This window comes from Ictalurus punctatus, chromosome 14 (assembly GCF_001660625.3).
Source record: "Ictalurus punctatus breed USDA103 chromosome 14, Coco_2.0, whole genome shotgun sequence".
Lineage (NCBI taxonomy): Eukaryota > Metazoa > Chordata > Actinopteri > Siluriformes > Ictaluridae > Ictalurus > Ictalurus punctatus.
In genome coordinates this window covers 12402685-12419854 of record NC_030429.2, presented here as the reverse complement: position 1 = coordinate 12419854, position 17170 = coordinate 12402685, and the positions used below count along the sequence as shown (strand labels likewise).

Here is a 17170-nt window from a genome sequence, read left to right as displayed (position 1 = left end):
GCGCAGCGGGATCTCTGTGAGACAAGCCAGCCTTCATAATACTGTGGTCTGAGCTGATCTCTGAGAAAAACACACACCACTCTTCCTTCTCATCTGCTTTACTTCCATGCTCCTGTCTCTTTCTCATTCCCCAAGATGAAATGGTGTGTGACTGCTGTTTTTAAGGGTGTTCTTTACAGACTGGACTCTTTTCTCTCGTTCACCTCCTCGGGTGTCACAGGTTGTGCTTGGACGCGGTTCTGAACGGCTGCTGTGTAAATGGTTTTTCTTTACGGGTCGCGCTTCATGACATTTATTATGCACCAGAGATGTATTTAAAGGTAAAAGGATATGAAAGGAATTTACCTGATACAGTATAAAATAATGCTTATAGACATTAAAAAGATAATATTCTTCATGTTTTTCTGATTTTTCCTATAACACTTCAGCCATATAAATACATTTCAGGCATGCTCACTGGCATGTTCAAAAATTCAGCGTAGACCTCGAAATACAACACTTTTAAAAATCATCAAAAACCTTCCATGTTTAATTTCCTGAATCCCAGCCTGATTATTCAACATTTTACCACATTATTATTGCCAATTTTCCCTCAGCCATAATTCCACTCAGCCATACTCACTCTCCACATGCCATGGACTAACTGTTTCATAATAATCCTCTGTACCAAGCCACACTGACCCAGCCCGCAGTCTTCCATTCATTACTACAGCTTTACTTTATATATGCTGAATAAATGTTAGATGTGTTCCATACTTACTGCTTGAGTTCACATAAACTGCAGCCACTTTTATATTTCTATATTTTAGTGGTTTCTGTTATAATCGCATGGATTTCCATACTGCCAATGCTGTAGTACATATACATGCTATACACATTAAAAACACAGTGCACCTCAAATTAAGGAGGTAAATATCTTTCCTAGTGTATATATACAGAAGCTCCCAGTCATAACACAATATATGATTGTATACAGTACTTTTCTTTTACCTATTCATTCCAGAGTCCCTAAACTATAGTCAGATTCATACATATTTGGGCATTGAATAATTTAATTTAGCAGTCTGCCACGGGATATATTCAGACTTGCAGCTTTAATTGAATGGTATTTACATGCAAATCAGTTGACCGATGTAGGAATTACAACTCTTTTTATATGTGGACCTCCCCTTTTTACGAGACTAAAGGTATTTGGACAATTGGCTACTCAGTTGTTCCATGGCCAGGTATGTCATTCCTTCATTATTTCACTCACAAGTAAATTAAGTAGATAAAAGCTCTACTACTGATCTGAAGTCCAAGGCACTTGCATTTGGAATCTGTTGCTGTTAATTCTCAAAATGAAGTCCAAAGTGTTGTTACTGCCAGTGAAACAAGTCATCAATTGGCTGAAAAATCTAAACAAATCCATCAGAGAAAGATAGCAAAAGCATTAAGTGTGGTCAAAGAAACTATTTGGTACATGCTCAAAAAGGCAGTGGTGAGCTCAGGAATACAAAAAATATTGGTAAGGCTCAAAAACAGGAAGACCACATTAGAGTTTGCCAGTAACATGTAGTTAAAAAAAAAAAAAAAAAGCTTGTACAATTTTGGAACAACATCCTGTGGACAGAGGAGACATAGCGTGGGCATGAATGGCTGTCAATGGAACTGGTTCCCTTGTATTTATTGATTTATTCAGATTCATCCAAAAGCTTCAGAACTCAGTTCTTCACACTGCAGATAAACAATGACCCGAAACTTACTTCAAAAGCAACTCAAGACTTTTTAGGGTAAAGAAGTGGAATGTTCTGCTATGACCAAGTCAATCACCTGACCTGAATCCAATGGAGTTGTATTTCACTTGGTGAAGGCAAAACTGAAGGTAAAATACCCAGAAAACAAGCAACAACTGAAACGGCTGCAGTAAAGGCCTGGTAGAGCATCACCATGGATGAAACCCATTGTCTGGCGATGTCTGTGGGTTCCAGATTTTAGACCATCATTGACTGCATAAATTATGACACAATCATGACTGCATAAGATTCGCAACAAAGTATTAAAAATTATTATTAATGATTATGTTAGTTTGTGCAATTACTTTCTGTCCCTCAAAAAAAAGAGGGAGGGTGGGTCTTGTGGGAACCACATATACAAAGTGCTGTAATTCCTACACTCTTTTGTCCTACACCCAATTTTAGTGTAAATAGTATTGAATTCAAGCTGAAAGTATGCACTTTGTGGTCATATACATTACTTAATTTCAACTCCAGCAAACTGTGGTAGATTGTGGTAGATAAAATAACAATAACTTTGTCAGTGTCCAAATATTTATTGACCTGACTGTATTTAATTTCTTCAGGACTTCATATCCCAGTTTAGCTTTAATAGTATATCTGTATATGCGTTCACATTTACCAATTGCTGGCATGATGTGCATGTTTGTAACTAGGGATGTGCCGATCCGTATTGGCCGATATTCTATGATTCAATCGGTAGTCTCTAAAATTGGCCAATCTCACGACATAAAACATGAGGAGGTAAAACACATGACGCTGCAGTCATGTCATCACCAGTGTGGAATTATTACGACGTCTCAAGAAACAATTTTTAAAAATCGCCATTTGCCGCGTATTTTTAAAGTCCTATTAAAATGTTAACTGTAAAATGAATTTTTGTTGTGCTTTTTTTATATGATTCTCAATTAAAACAACAATCTACAACATTACTGTAAATAATATAACCAAAGCAAAATCTGTGGTATTACTTTATCTGAAAAAAAATAAATAAATAAAAATTATGTAAGAGTGACGGTCAACAGAAAGCTACATATCACTTATATAAAGCTTGACCGTCCCTATGTGTAACCCCTTTGCTTCTGTGATTTAAATGCTAATATTTCCACCACATGCCTGCTCATCAAACGAGTGCAATGAAATGAAATAGGATGAGTGCTCGGTCAGCCTAGCATGAATGGCTACAGGCCATGACTGCTCCAGCTGGTGTCCGAACCACTCAGAGAGAGAAAGAGACAGAGACAGAAGGGAGAGAATGAGAAATGAGAGCAAGAAAACAGCAATCCTGCCAGATATATGGTGGCTTTTACTGCTGTTGGCTTGTATTCTTACTTACTCAACCTGTCTTTACTTTTACACACCCAGTATATCAGTCAGCAAGCACATATGCGGCGCACTGCACTTCGATCTGGGCCAAGACAGTCATGGCCTTGCCATAAGGGCCAAGCAAGGGTCAGAATACTCACCACTTGCCTTCCTGACCTCTTCCTAAAATAGGAAATCTGTATGAGTGGATAAAGCCCACACACATGCACATAAGCAACAGCCAAACATGTGGATCTTCCATCGATGAGGTTGCGTCATTTTATTTCATTTGTTTGAGGGAGTTCCATATATGATGCATTACAAGCAGCACTTTCTATGGACTTGATTTAGAGTGCGAGCGTCATTCTCACCAGAAACTGACACACACACACACACACACACACACACACACATCAGACTTTGAGAGCTGATAAACTAGAAAAAAAACGAATATGCCACGAGCTTATTTTGCAGCGGCTCTCGTGTCCTGGCTGGGTGCTCTCTCTGCACACAATGTAGGCTGATGTCATGTAACATGAATACATAATTCATGACCATGAGCAGCTCCACGTTGATGATCTTTGAATTGAAGTTAAAAGCCCAACATCATTGGATCATTACCAAGACGAATGTCAAAACACAGGCTCCTTTTTTTCCACTGAGGGCTCGGCTGTTACTCTGTGCAGATGTTGTGAGCTGTTACCTCTAACAAAGTTATGGCTCATTAGTGCATATTAACACCCTCACACCTTCCAACCTTGTCAATAACCACATGTGACAGGAGCACTGGGGCCCTGTACTTCAAGCTCTTGAACTTGCACATGCAACACATGCACAGTTTATTAAAGATCTCTGAAGACCTGTGTGCCTTCATATACACTGCATATACACTGCCCTCTGGACTGAGAAGGTCAAAAACTGTCCCTGTGAGCAATAGTTCTGTGTCTGCCTCATCTGTCTGGATGTAGCTCTGTGTGAACGCTCATATATTTAGTGATCTCATTGTCACATACATCTACTATTCTAACCACTCTCTTTATCATGCCTCTAATATACTAATCACACCACACTCTAAATTGCCTACAAATGATAAATTAATTAGTCAAGCAGGAAAATTAAAAGCTCCAGTGTGCTGCTTTCCCATGGTTTGTTGGCCCAGAAACCTAAGTGAAGTGATTAAGTTAGCTAGTTAAATACATTCATGCAGACTAAAGGAAACAAACAAGGATACGATCATTCTAACAGAGTTTGTAATATAGTACACTGCAATTGTGCCCTTGACAAAAATTCAGCAAGTCAGTCCTAGTTACAGCATCGATGTGCATCACATACAGTATCTCACAAAAGTGAGTACACCCCTCACATTTTTGTAAATATTTGATTATATCTTTTCATGTGACAACACTGAAGAAATGACACTTTGCTACAATGTAAAGTAGTGAGTGTACAGCTTGTATAACAGTGTAAATTTGCTGTCCCCTCAAAATAACTCAACACACAGCCATTAGTGTCTAAACCGCTGGCAACAAAAGTTAGTACACCCCTAAGTGAAAATGTCCAAATTGGGTCCAAAGTATCAATATTTTGTGTGGCCACCATTATTTTCCAGCACTGCCTTAACCCTCTTGGGCATGGAGTTCACCAGAGCTTCACAGGTTGCCACTGGAGTCCTCTTCCACTCCTCCATGATGACATCACGGAGCTGGTGGATGTTAGAGACCTTGTGCTCCTCCACCATCCGTTTGAGGATGCCCCACAGATGCTCAATAGGGTTTAGGTCTGGAGACATGCTTGGCCAGTCCATCACCTTCACCCTCAGCTTCTTTAGCAAGGCAGTGGTCACCTTGGAGGTGTGTTTGGGGTCGTTATCATGCTGGAATACTGCATACTGATCATGCTCTGCTTCAGTATGTCACAGTACATGCTGGGATTCATGGTTCCCTCAATGAATAGCCGTATGAGTGATGCCAGCATTACTGCAGAGGTTGAAGGGGTGGGGGGTCAGCCTGGCAGTGCTCAGACCATACACCGCACACTGCATCAAATTGGTCTGCATGGCTAGAAGGAAGCCTCTTCTAAAGATGATGCACAAGAAATCTGGCATACAGTTTGCTGAAGACAAGCAGACTAAGGACATGGATTATGAGACCAAGATAATCTTATTTAGTTCAGATGGTGTCAAGCGTGTGTGGCGGCAACCAGGTGAGAAGTACAAAGACAAGTGTGTCTTGCCTACAGTCAAGCATGGTGGTGGGAGTGTCATGGTCTGGGGCTGCACGAGTGCTGCCGGTACTGGGGAGCTACAGTTCATTGAGGGAACCATGAATGCCAACATGTACTGTGACATACTGAAGCAGAGCATGATCCCCTCCATACGGAGACTGGGAGGCAGGCCAGTATTCCAGCATGATAATAACCCCAAACACACCTCCAAGACGACCACTGCCTTGCTAAAGTAGCTGAGGATGAAGGTGATGGACTAAACCCTATTCAGCATCTGTGGGGCATCCTCAAACGGAAGGTGGATGAGCAAAAGGTCTCTAACATCCACCAGCTCTGTAATGTCATCATGGAGGGGTGGAAGAGGACTCCAGTGGCAACCTGTGAAGCTCTGGTGAACTCCATGCCCAAGAGGGTTAAGGCAGTGCTGGAAAATAATGGTGGCCACACAAAAATATTGACACTTTGAGCCCAATTTGGATATTTTCACTTAGGGGTGTACTCACTTTTGTTGCCAGCGGTTTAGACATTAATGGCTGTGTTTTGAGTTATTTTGAGGGGACAGTAAATTTACACTGTTACACAAGCTGTACACTCACTACTTTACATTGTAGCAAAGTGTCATTTCTTCAGTGTTGTCACATGAAAAGATATAATCAAATATTTACAAAAATGTTAGGGGTGTACTCACTTTTGTGAGATACTGTATCTTAAGCTTAAACATAGCTACATAATAGCTTACATTACAAATAATGCAATCTGCTTGTCCTGGACACTTGAACTAAAGATTTGTCCACCCCTGGGTTCAACAGACCTGTATGGCCAGGATTAGAAAACTGTGATCTCAGCTACTCATGCATATTAGTTTATCCACCACCTGGAATTTATGGATGAATGGAGTCTGGCCCATGATGCTGATGGAAGGAGCAGATAAACAAACCCTGATAATCCCAGGTGGGGGGAAAAAGCATGAAAAGGAAAGACTGAGAGATAATGGGACACACAGACACAGATATGGCAGCTGCTGTGGTAGTCAATAAATGTTTATGCCAAACATATTTTTGTAGGATATTTCCTTCAGTCAATTATATATATATATATATATATATATATATATATATATATATATATATATATATATATATATATATATATATATATATATATATATATATAGTTAAATAGAATATTCTGTCTTGTATCTTTTAAATTAAGGTTGCAATTCTGAATTCATGTTAAATAGTCAGAATTTCTAAATGGTCATTGAGAGAATTCAACATGACTTATAAATTAGTTTACAGTCTGTGTTTCCCTTCATTAGCCTTACCTGGAGTCGATGTTGTTTTTATGCTAGAAAGTTCAATTCGGTGTGTGTTCAAAAAAAAAAAAAAAGGCTTGTTGTAGAGCGTAGATGTGAGGTCTCTACGAAACTCCTGTCAGCACTTCTGATGTCAGCTGTTTCTCAGTCAGAATAACAACAAACACACTACAATAAAAATGATTTTTATAGACTTGGCAGAAGGTGAAGATGTTTTTTTTTTGGAAAGCAGCAATTGAAAATAAAGAGATAAAAATCACCAGTATCCATCTTTGTGGCTGTCGGTAAGAGTCTCTGCGTTATCCTAGATACATAAACAATGGAGCTTTAAGGTCTAAATGCTTTTAGCAGCCCTGCTACTGTGCCGCCAGGCCTGTGGGTGTTTTTCTAGCTTTCCTGTGCACTCAAGTGCTTTTGTTACAAAAGCTACTGCTGAACACTGCTTGCCAAAATCAAAATGAAATTTTGAAAAGGAAACTCAGACTATTTCATTGTTTCAACTTTGCTTCAAAGGGAGTCTTAATTGATAAAGAGGGAGCTGAAACAATTCATTTGTAATTCTGGAAAGAAGACAGTACAAACGTTTTTGGAGTCTGTGCAGTATGCAGTAAACCAGATCGGACTGTAACTCCATTAGTCTGCGAGGCAGCTGCACAGAATGTCAACAACAGCAGAAAGGTAAAGAATACCAGAAATCAGAGTAGAGATGTGGGTACCACATATGTCCCCTGAGTGGGCAAAAACCCAATCCCCACCCACAGCTACCTCCATACTGCTGATGTAAGATTAAGCAAAAACAGCATAAATGTTTAAAAATGGATTCCTAAAAAAACACATTATTAATAAGAATTTGGTGCGGTGCCTGAGGCTTGAGCCCTACAGCATTTTTCATATTTGCCACAAATGGAACATACTGCTAACTGGATACGTTTTGTGAGGATTTTGTGAGCCACTTAATATGATGTGAAATGTGTCAAAGATTTTTGGCACCGACGTGCATCTCACTAAATCTCTAGAAAACAGAACAACAAACAATTGTTAAATTGTAAAATGAAATTTGTCAACAGACACACTAGCTGAAGCTAAAGCTGAAGTATACCCTTCAGAAAGGCCCATCTTTCATTGAGAGGAATGGAGAGGGATGGTATGGTGTGCATGTGTATCTTTGAGTACTTTAAGTATATTTGAAAATAGGAATCTGAAACCACACCCAAGTCGGGGTTAAGGTGCAGGTGGATCAGTACGGTGGCACACACTCAATTCACTCCATTCCACCCACGGGTGCCCAAATTCAACTTTGCGGAGCTGGCCAAATATAGATCGGATGCAGAAGGCCAGAACCTCATCTCAACTGACCAAGTAGGACGTGATGACGTTCTTGCACTCTATCATGAAACCCTCACTTTGTTGAACATTCCTGCCTCAGTCCCACCCTGACACCACCCTCTCATGATCACCTGCACCTGTTCCTAGTTAATGGTCTCATTACTCCGTCTACATATACTCCTTTGTTTGTCTGGAGGCCTTGTGAAGTTTTACATGTGTTTCCACTATGAGTAGTCTTTTCCCATGCTCCTCTAGTTTATGTCTTTAGTGTTTCTATGCCCTGACGTCTGCCTGCGTTTGGATTCTGATTATGGATTCGCCTATGATTACTGTGTCTGTATTTGTGTTTGACCCACCTGTCTGTTCTGACAATGATTTTTGGAAGAGCCTAAAAAAGCCTTTCATGCTGTCTGCCTACCTTGGCCTTCCTTATTTTGTATAATCTATGTCTAGTACTTTGTTGGTATGGTTGTTTCTTTCCATCCATCTCTACTTGTCTCTTCCCATCCTGTCTGCTCCTCTGCTGCTTTCAGTGTGTCCAATATACCTACAAATGAGTTTCATTCCTGTGAAAAAAACACGCCAATTAACGCTGTGAGATCATAGCGGGTCTTCCATCCAAGCTGAAGCAAAGCTGGGTTCCTATTGGTCCACTTAACAGGCCAGTGAAATTGGAGAAATTGAGGAGCTGTACCCTTGCATGACCCTGAACCACAGTAGCCAAAATTACACACATTTTACGTCTCCCACTGTAGTCTCGGTGCAAGGAGATTCAGCACAACAGCCCAGGATGTAGTTGGCTTAAAGGCAGAATGATTTGGCTTGACTGGTCTCATGAGCTTTCTACAGACCATGGCATGACTGTACATCTAACGGGCACACATTTTACTGAGGCTGACGGCATTTCCTGGCTTCGTGATCGTTCTGGGACAAATTGGCCAATCAGGTTGGTAAACAAGAGATCTGCAGGAACAATTAGCTCTCAGAACACTTAAGTAATTAGGATTATGAGGCAACCAGTCTCCTCTTCCATCTCTATCCTTTTTATGCTTTCTTTCTCTCTCTCTCTCTCTCTCTCTCTCTCTCTCTCTCTCTTTCACACACACACACACACACACAAGTTGCTGGATGCTTTCTGGGCATGTCAGAGATGACCAAGCTAATAAAAGTCACATTCGTGTATAAACAGACAACTTTCTCAGGAGAGAAAGAAGGGGGTGATTGTGGGAAAAAAAGAGAGACTGAGAGAATGGCTATTGGCAATGTAGTGTGTGTGAGCATGTAATTAAAAACAGCCCAACTTAAAAATCAGTCAGATTCACACCAGATTTTATCCACCTCATAAAAGCATGCAACACGTACAGTTGTGTTTTGAATAAGGCCACAGTGTAGACAGATTTATGAGCCTCAACCACACCATGCATGGCATGGAGAGGATTTTACAGTGCACAGAATTTGTCCTACCTGTGTGATTCTCCCTTCTGACAATTACTGGCCATGACGCAGAAACTGTAAAAGAGACAAACACTAAAGTTATATCCTACATATCCTACAGTGCTCTACCAAACACACCTATACATAACACATTTCTGATACTTTGCTGTAAGTGCAAAAATACCACACCGGTTTTTCAGAATAAGGCTCAAAATTCAGTTTTGATCCCAATAAGGATGAATATAATGAGGAGTAACGTCTGTGAACAAAAACATAGAGAATTACACTTCAATTACACAGTGAATTTCACTTGTTCCTTTTTTCATTTCACTAATTGGCAGAGGCTTGCATTAAATGTTATATCAATGAATAAGGACAAACAAGCAGTCACCATAAAAGTAAAAGTATTTCTAAGCCATGTAGCAACCAAAATTTGATAGTGGAATAAAACCTGAAGCTATGACACTGGGAACTCTGATAAAAATCGGCTAATTCTCATAACACGCACTCATGTCCTAATCCTAAGGACAAGTGACTATGAAATACAGAATTCCTATCCAGATCATAGTGAAGAAAATTCTGCATTTTCTTTCATCCACCATGAAGAATAATAAATGAGAAGGAATGGAATTGTGGCAGATTGGCCCCATCTTTTCTGGTATATAAAGTGAATGTACATACACACACACACAAATCAAGTCCCAGCAGATGTTTTTCCACTGAGAGAAAAATTATAACACATCAAACAAAGTATACAAGGATTTGTGCTGATTGGACCGCAGTTGTACACAAAATATATAAACACCTGCAACTAATACTCGGAGGAGAACAACTATTGTAAACAAAAAAGCTTCAGATCAGCTGACACTTTTCAAAATAAACAGTGTTTGGTTTCTCTGGGCTATGTGGCTCATTCTGGACTGTCCATAAATATAAATACACGGTAATATACTGAACACACAAATTATACTTCAGCACGGAGTCATCATACATACACATAAACCTCCTTTATTATTACAGTAACACGCACACATGTACATCGGCTGTCACCACTTTCCTGTACGCTAGTCTAGAGCCAGTATACACAGACATACACATGCTGTGGTGATTTCACTCGGAGGTGTGAGACGGATCAGCTCGGCTCGGAAGCCCTTCTTCCATAAGTCTTGGCGTGGATGCATGGAACATGTAATTGAATGAGGAACGGCTTCTTGGCGAATCGAGACACTTTTCTGGCTACCCAACAAAAGCATGAGGTCGGTGTGGTTGCACTCTTTTGTTACTTGCATTCGGTCTGCTGCGCTTTCATTTGGTTAGACCCTCACTGTTCTCTCTGCATTAGCCCTCTGCCAAGGCATACATAATGTCATGACTTTGTGTTGTTCAATATTGAGCAGGGGGAAAAAAGGAATCAGATACACAGTTATAAAGAGTGGAAAATATTGCATGTCCAGGCCTTGCTGGCTGCTACAGGAGTCTTGCTCCTGCTTGTCAGCTCCTGCCAGGATTAAGAAGCGCTGAGCTCGTGGACACAATTTGACTTTATGGTCCAGACCACAAGAACACGGACTGTCTGTGCTCTGGTGTACTCCATCTTGGGTTGAATTGTGGGGATAATGAGGGCTTCAGCTCTTACAGACATAAACACACACACTCTCTCTCACACACACACACGTATACATGTATGCAAGTAAGGAAACCCACACAGGCAAAACAAGTGACAGTAACCACTTGACATCTGATTGACTGTCGATCATAAATTAGTCTCTGATTAGTTCCAGTAAAACACACTGGGAAATTTGAACAGAACGTGTAAAACTTTTAAATGTATATCAAGTATAATGAACACATATTTACATTTACAACAAAGTATATGACTGAAGTTAAACTCAACTTTCCAGGATGTTACGGTTTACCAAAGCTGAAGAAAAACACTTCCATAACTTCATTCATTGTATGAGTTCATTCAGTACCAAGTAAACAATCTTTCGAAAAAAAGAAGAAGAAGAAGAAGAAAAAATATATACACAGGAGAAGGGCCTTCAAAATACAACTGGAAATAGATACTGCTTTTGGGGGAAAAGTACCATGCTAAACGAATGTTTACTTTTGGGCTTTGTTTCTTGATGGTATACCTCCACTATTGTATGGGTGACTGGAATTCACATCATCTACATGTGAAAGATTTGAACTTCAGGAAATTGAAGATGAAGTGTGCTCTGGCAATGGCAGCCCCATGCAGGAATACAAAGACCATTTTACACGGGTGCAGATAACTACACATGGTGGAGCAGATAGCATTGTTTTGTGCACATAATATGTGGTTGCACAAAACAGAACTGTAAGAGACGAACGCATACACGCTCATCATGCCTGGCTGTTTCCACTTTGAATCAAAAGACTTATTTGTAGCAGAGACAAGCACTGGCAAGATAGGTAAATTTACTATCCAGGATCCCTGCGGATCAAGTATGCGGGCCATTTTTTTGTGAATCAAAAAATGCTGAAAGTTTCTTTCTGTGTTTTGAATTTATCCCTTATATCCCTTATAAATCTCAGTCACTTGCATAATGTTTAGAGCAGCTCAGTGCAGGGGCTTCAATAAAAATCCTACTTCTCTTAGCCTTTTGTATCAGAAACACTTTTAAGCAAACTACCCCAATGCGCATATTGATACACGCATGCACACGCAATTACCCTGGTCTTAATTACCTTCCCGTACAGCCTGATTGTGACCGTGCTGCAGCCAAGGCATTCTCCGAGACCTCCAACCTATGAGTAATTAGTGAATTGCTTCAATGCTAAGTGAATATGTGAGCTTTCATGTCAATAATTACAAACACATTTGTATGCTAGCCTGAGGAATAGGAAAATACTGCCTTATCATAACCAATACAGTTATTATATCCACAACCTGCATGTGGTTGTTTAGGTTTTTATTTGTTTTCATATACAGACCAACACAAATTGTTTGGGCGGAAAAAAAACCTGAATGACGCATTTCAATACATTATGGACTGAAAAAGAAATTAAAGTAGTGCTTGATGTGTTTTTATATCATTAATGCATCTTCTCCATGGCTGCTACTAAACATGTTGGAATAAATGAAGGGTGAGACAGCTCAATACCAGGCTGCCGGTATACTACATCAGCTCCAAGCAAACATCAATGTGATTGATGTCCTCGTGGCTGGGAGAGCACGCAAAATTTGGTCGATGCACAAACACAACACAAATCATGACATCTCTTTAGCCACATACTTCAGCAACATGCCAGAATCTGGTGTTTTTGAAAACTAGCCAGTAAAACCAGAACACAACCTCAGGGCAACACACTTATCTTTTTCTTTTTTTTTAACGTGTGCATAAACTGGCACTTGTTTCTACCTCAGAATAACTTCTGGGGTACTGTAATCTGTGGAATGATGCTTACAAGTATAATTAAAAGCTGGAAGCTTCTTGTAACTCTACAGGAAAAAATTAAATGGCACACTGTATGTATGAAAAAACAAAAACATTCTGACTGTAGCTACTTATTGTAGCAATTGGAAAAATGCTGAGCCTGATCTCAAGGGCCTTATCTACGGGAAAACATGACTGCCTCGAACCATGTTTCTCAAAATAATGACCATGGAAGAACTTTGACAGTCTTCAAACTACTCATCCAACATAAACACAAACCATGACCTAACCCCAGTCAACTACATATCAATCCCACTGACAGAATAAGATTCCCCTGAAACCAAATCTCATAAGCTCCTACAATAAGTCCAAAAAACATCCTGCAGAATTCTGGCATACTGAGTGCATATCCAGACACGAATGACACCACACTTTTTCCGTACCTGAGGGTGGAACATACGTGTCGACTCAATCATAAATAATTATAATAAACGGGTTGAGAAAATAAAATCCTCTACCCTAATATTTTAAATGCATCCATAAAATGAAAATGTCACCAAAAGTGGTTGTGGGCTACATCTTACAGACAAAAGGTCAGCTTGGGAAAAAGTAGCAAAAAAAAAACAAAACCCCGAAACAGTACAAACTGTTCATTTGTTGAAAAGTGGAGGAAAACCTTCCAATCCCACTGGCACTAGTGCCTCCCGCCTGGCCACAGGACAGTAGTGAAACAGTTCCATCTGACATACTAACAAACATAAAGAAGGAAACAACTCAACCTGCCAAAGAAAGTATGATTTATGCAGGATCATGTCTGAAATTGCACATGCTGCTGTGTATAACAGGTTGGCTTCTCAGGAGCTACTGATGACCGGAGGCCTCCCAAGAGAGGGGTCAGTGGAAAGATCAGAAAATGGCTCCGTCTGTAGACTTCATTGCCTCCAGGCTCAGGAGTTCTTTTCCGAGAGTCGTTTCATTGACCGTCTCTAATCGCTCCTTATCGAGTTCATTTAATGTGCTCAAGGGGAAGAAAAACAACAAACAATTTGTTGAGGATACCTCTGGCAGTGGTTCATGATTTGGACCCTGGACTCCCCAGTAGTCTAAAGAGCTACTGTAAGTGACTGACTAATTATACATTCATATCTGCCTTTGTTATAGAATCGCATGAAGTAGACCCACTTTGAAGTCGCACACAGTACCATTTCCACTGCCAATGTATTTTTGGGAAGAATTCCCTATAATTTGCATGAAATTTCTTGGAGAACTGACAAGTGGGGAGCATGGAGTAGGTGAAAGAAATCAAGAAATCAAATCATATTTCTTTTTAGCAAAAGCACCAAGCAAATCTGTCTGAGTCAGTGTTCAGAAAAGTATCTATCAAGGCTTATGTACAGACAGACCTCTAATTCAGAGGGACCTCTCAGTATTAGTCAGTTATGTTCCGAGCCACAGGAGAAGTACTGCAACCAAAGCTCTCTGGATTATCAACTCCCACTGTGGGGAAATCCAGTGATGTAACATTCCAACTCCATGAGAGAGATGTTATGACCACCAATGTAAAAAAAAATAATAAAAAAATAAAAAAATAATAAGAAAAAAAATATAAATGAAAAAGCAAGTGTGAGTTTTCCATTTGAGCAAATACTTGCCTCAGAAGACTAAAATAAAATACTGCAGACTAAATGTTCAGTGTGGGTCACAAGATCACACAGATACACTTAAATTCCCACTATCCATAATAGGTTGACATATACATTTTACTTCAATCCCCTCAGTTATTTCCAGTCATGGTTTTTGCAGTAAGAAGGACATAGTCATAGGCTTGTCTAATCTACATTTTTGAAGACTGCTCTATGTACTTTTCTCTGCACTGGTATGTTATGGCACAGGGGCGGTGCGAACGTTATGGGTTGTTAATGTTGAGGACTTTTAGGGCTGGGTCCTATAAAAGTGAGGTCTGTGGAATGGATGTGGTCTGTGGGATGTGAGGGTGTGGTGGAGGGTCTAGTGCATGAGCTGAACAGACAAAGAGGAACCTGTCTCCGCAGGTATGGCCAAGCCAAGCTGCGATTGATGGAATGGTGTTGAAAAATGCATAAGTCAGCCAATCTGATGGGCCCATGGGCTTTTGTTGGGGCTGTCGCCCATTATCATCTACTAGGTTCGAAGTAGGCAGTTGAGCTCCCCAAATCAGTCCTGGGCACTTTAATATCAAAGCAGTTAGAGCCCAAGGATATACACACGGGCTTCAAAAGAGACTGATGTGCCATCACAGAAGTAAGAAATCTGCCAGATGATGGCCAGATTGAGACTCTTTGTATGTGTCAGGAGATGAATGGGATTCACTATGACAATATCTTACAGAAGCAGGGTGCCAATGAGAAACAAGAAATCAGTGATTGATCTTTCCTTATAGAGAAAGGCATTAAGATATCCTAGTGTTGTTTGTTAATTAATATCTGCAGTTTACTTTGTTTTACAGTAAAAGAGACATTGTGAAACTTTGTACTGGAGAGGAATTGATCATTTGTCTAAAATGACTCACCCCTGTGGGCCACACCATCATTCACAACAAACTATAAGTAACAGATTGTACTTAAGTGAATCTTTAAGCTGTTTTGCTGCCTTTGACAGCTTCACCTTAAGCATGTTAGATCAGCTGGTGTATAACTGCCCTACACATAGCAACAGTAGCTTAGTGTTTTTCCTGACGGTGAGTTAAGAACTTCACTGTGAGGTATTTGTTCATCCCCCACCGTCTACCCACCAAACCGACAGTGTGGACAGACATGGTGATAGATGAATCAGCCATTGTTTGGAAAACACGTGGCAAATACATCAGGGACTCAACTATGAGGGCATACACCACCCTCAAACATATCCCTTTCAAATTCCACGAGGAGGTAGAAACCTGAGTCATGTACAAATAAATACTTTCCTGTCAAAATGTATACTCTTGGGGTAATTAGAAATGTATTTCAAATCATGCATCTCAAACTATATATGTCACTTCAGACTGTAATGACTTCAATTTCATCTGACCTTAAATGCCCACTTCTTGTATACAAGCAATGCAACTACAGCCCATATTTTTTTTATTGTGTGGTTAGGGTTTAAGGAAAAAAATGGTCAGAGCTTACTGGCTCTACGCCTAATTTTAGGATTATGTTTTTTATAGATGTTTACTTGGAGTTAACAGTTGGGGAAAGTGACAGCGGAGATGCAGGAATTAATTTAAAATCAAAGCATGGCATTTCTGATGAAAATAGTCAACCACATCAACATCACCTAGTGTCCCAATATATGAAATGTGATGTGCCCCCTGTACATCATACACTCATTTACACTGAAGCACAATTTAGCGTAGACAATCCACCTACCAGAATGTTTTTAGAAGGTAGGAAGAAACCAAAGAACATGGAGAAAACACACATGAACATAGGAAAACTCTGCACAGACAGTAATCCGAGCTCAGGATCAAATTCGGGCGACAACACTACCGACAGCACCACCGGGCCGCCTTGGAGGACAAAAACAACCATCAAATAATAAACCTCCCCGATGCATAGTGTGCACTTTCAAACAGTGACATATTATTGTATCCTAAAGCCTTCGTTTTACACATGATGGAACTAATAAACTCTTGTTATATAGCTTCCAGAAGCATATGGTGTAGATCAAAGACATACCATGAAAATCCTGTGTGGCTGTACAGAATTACATACACACCTACACATAGAAACCCACTGCCTTTCACTATTCATGTACTGCCAAATTAAATGATCACCACCCGTTTCTTACTAAATCACTGGGATAATGCAAAAACCTGCATTATGTTTGGGACAGAAGAGTGAAGTCTGGAATACACCTCTCATGTGAAGAGACACTGGCCTTCTTGTAAACTGTGTATGTCATGCACCATTCATAGAAAGAGGATATTCTGAATTTGTTTTCCTCTGGACTGAAGTAGAATGACAGGCCCTACAAGTCCAAGTAGACCCAGATTTCTAACAGTACACCAGAGATAGTGGGAGCTCTCTACTGGATAAATTTTCTGCAGATAAACCAAGATACAGCATGACATGAGGCATTTTAAAGACTTGGCGATTTGGCTCATCTACTTAGCGATAACAAGCATGATGGCAGTAACGGAGTAATTAGCATGAATGTTGAAACTTTGGAACCTTTGTTTAATCAGAGTGTACAGATGAGGAGGTGAGAGAGCTGGACAGACCAAAGGACTAAAGTGCTGCTTCATTGCTCTCTTTAGGTAGACATAAATTGAGAGCTAATTCCCACTGGAACTACTGTCAGCATGTAGTTGAAAGGCATTGTGGTAATGTATGTACCCATTAGCCAATGAAAGTAGACCGGTATGTTGACATACG

General features: G+C 40.1%; 1 protein-coding gene across 2 annotated transcripts in view; it reads right to left on the bottom strand.

Moving 5' to 3' along the window:
- Nucleotides 1–17170, bottom strand: part of LOC108275154 (uncharacterized) — a 225158-nt gene that overhangs the window by 162260 nt on the left and 45728 nt on the right. For both annotated transcript variants that reach the window (XM_053685789.1, XM_053685790.1), the window contains one exon: nucleotides 9409–9453. The gene's annotated coding sequence lies outside the window, so the exon portion shown is untranslated. The remainder of the gene's footprint in view (nucleotides 1–9408; nucleotides 9454–17170) is intronic.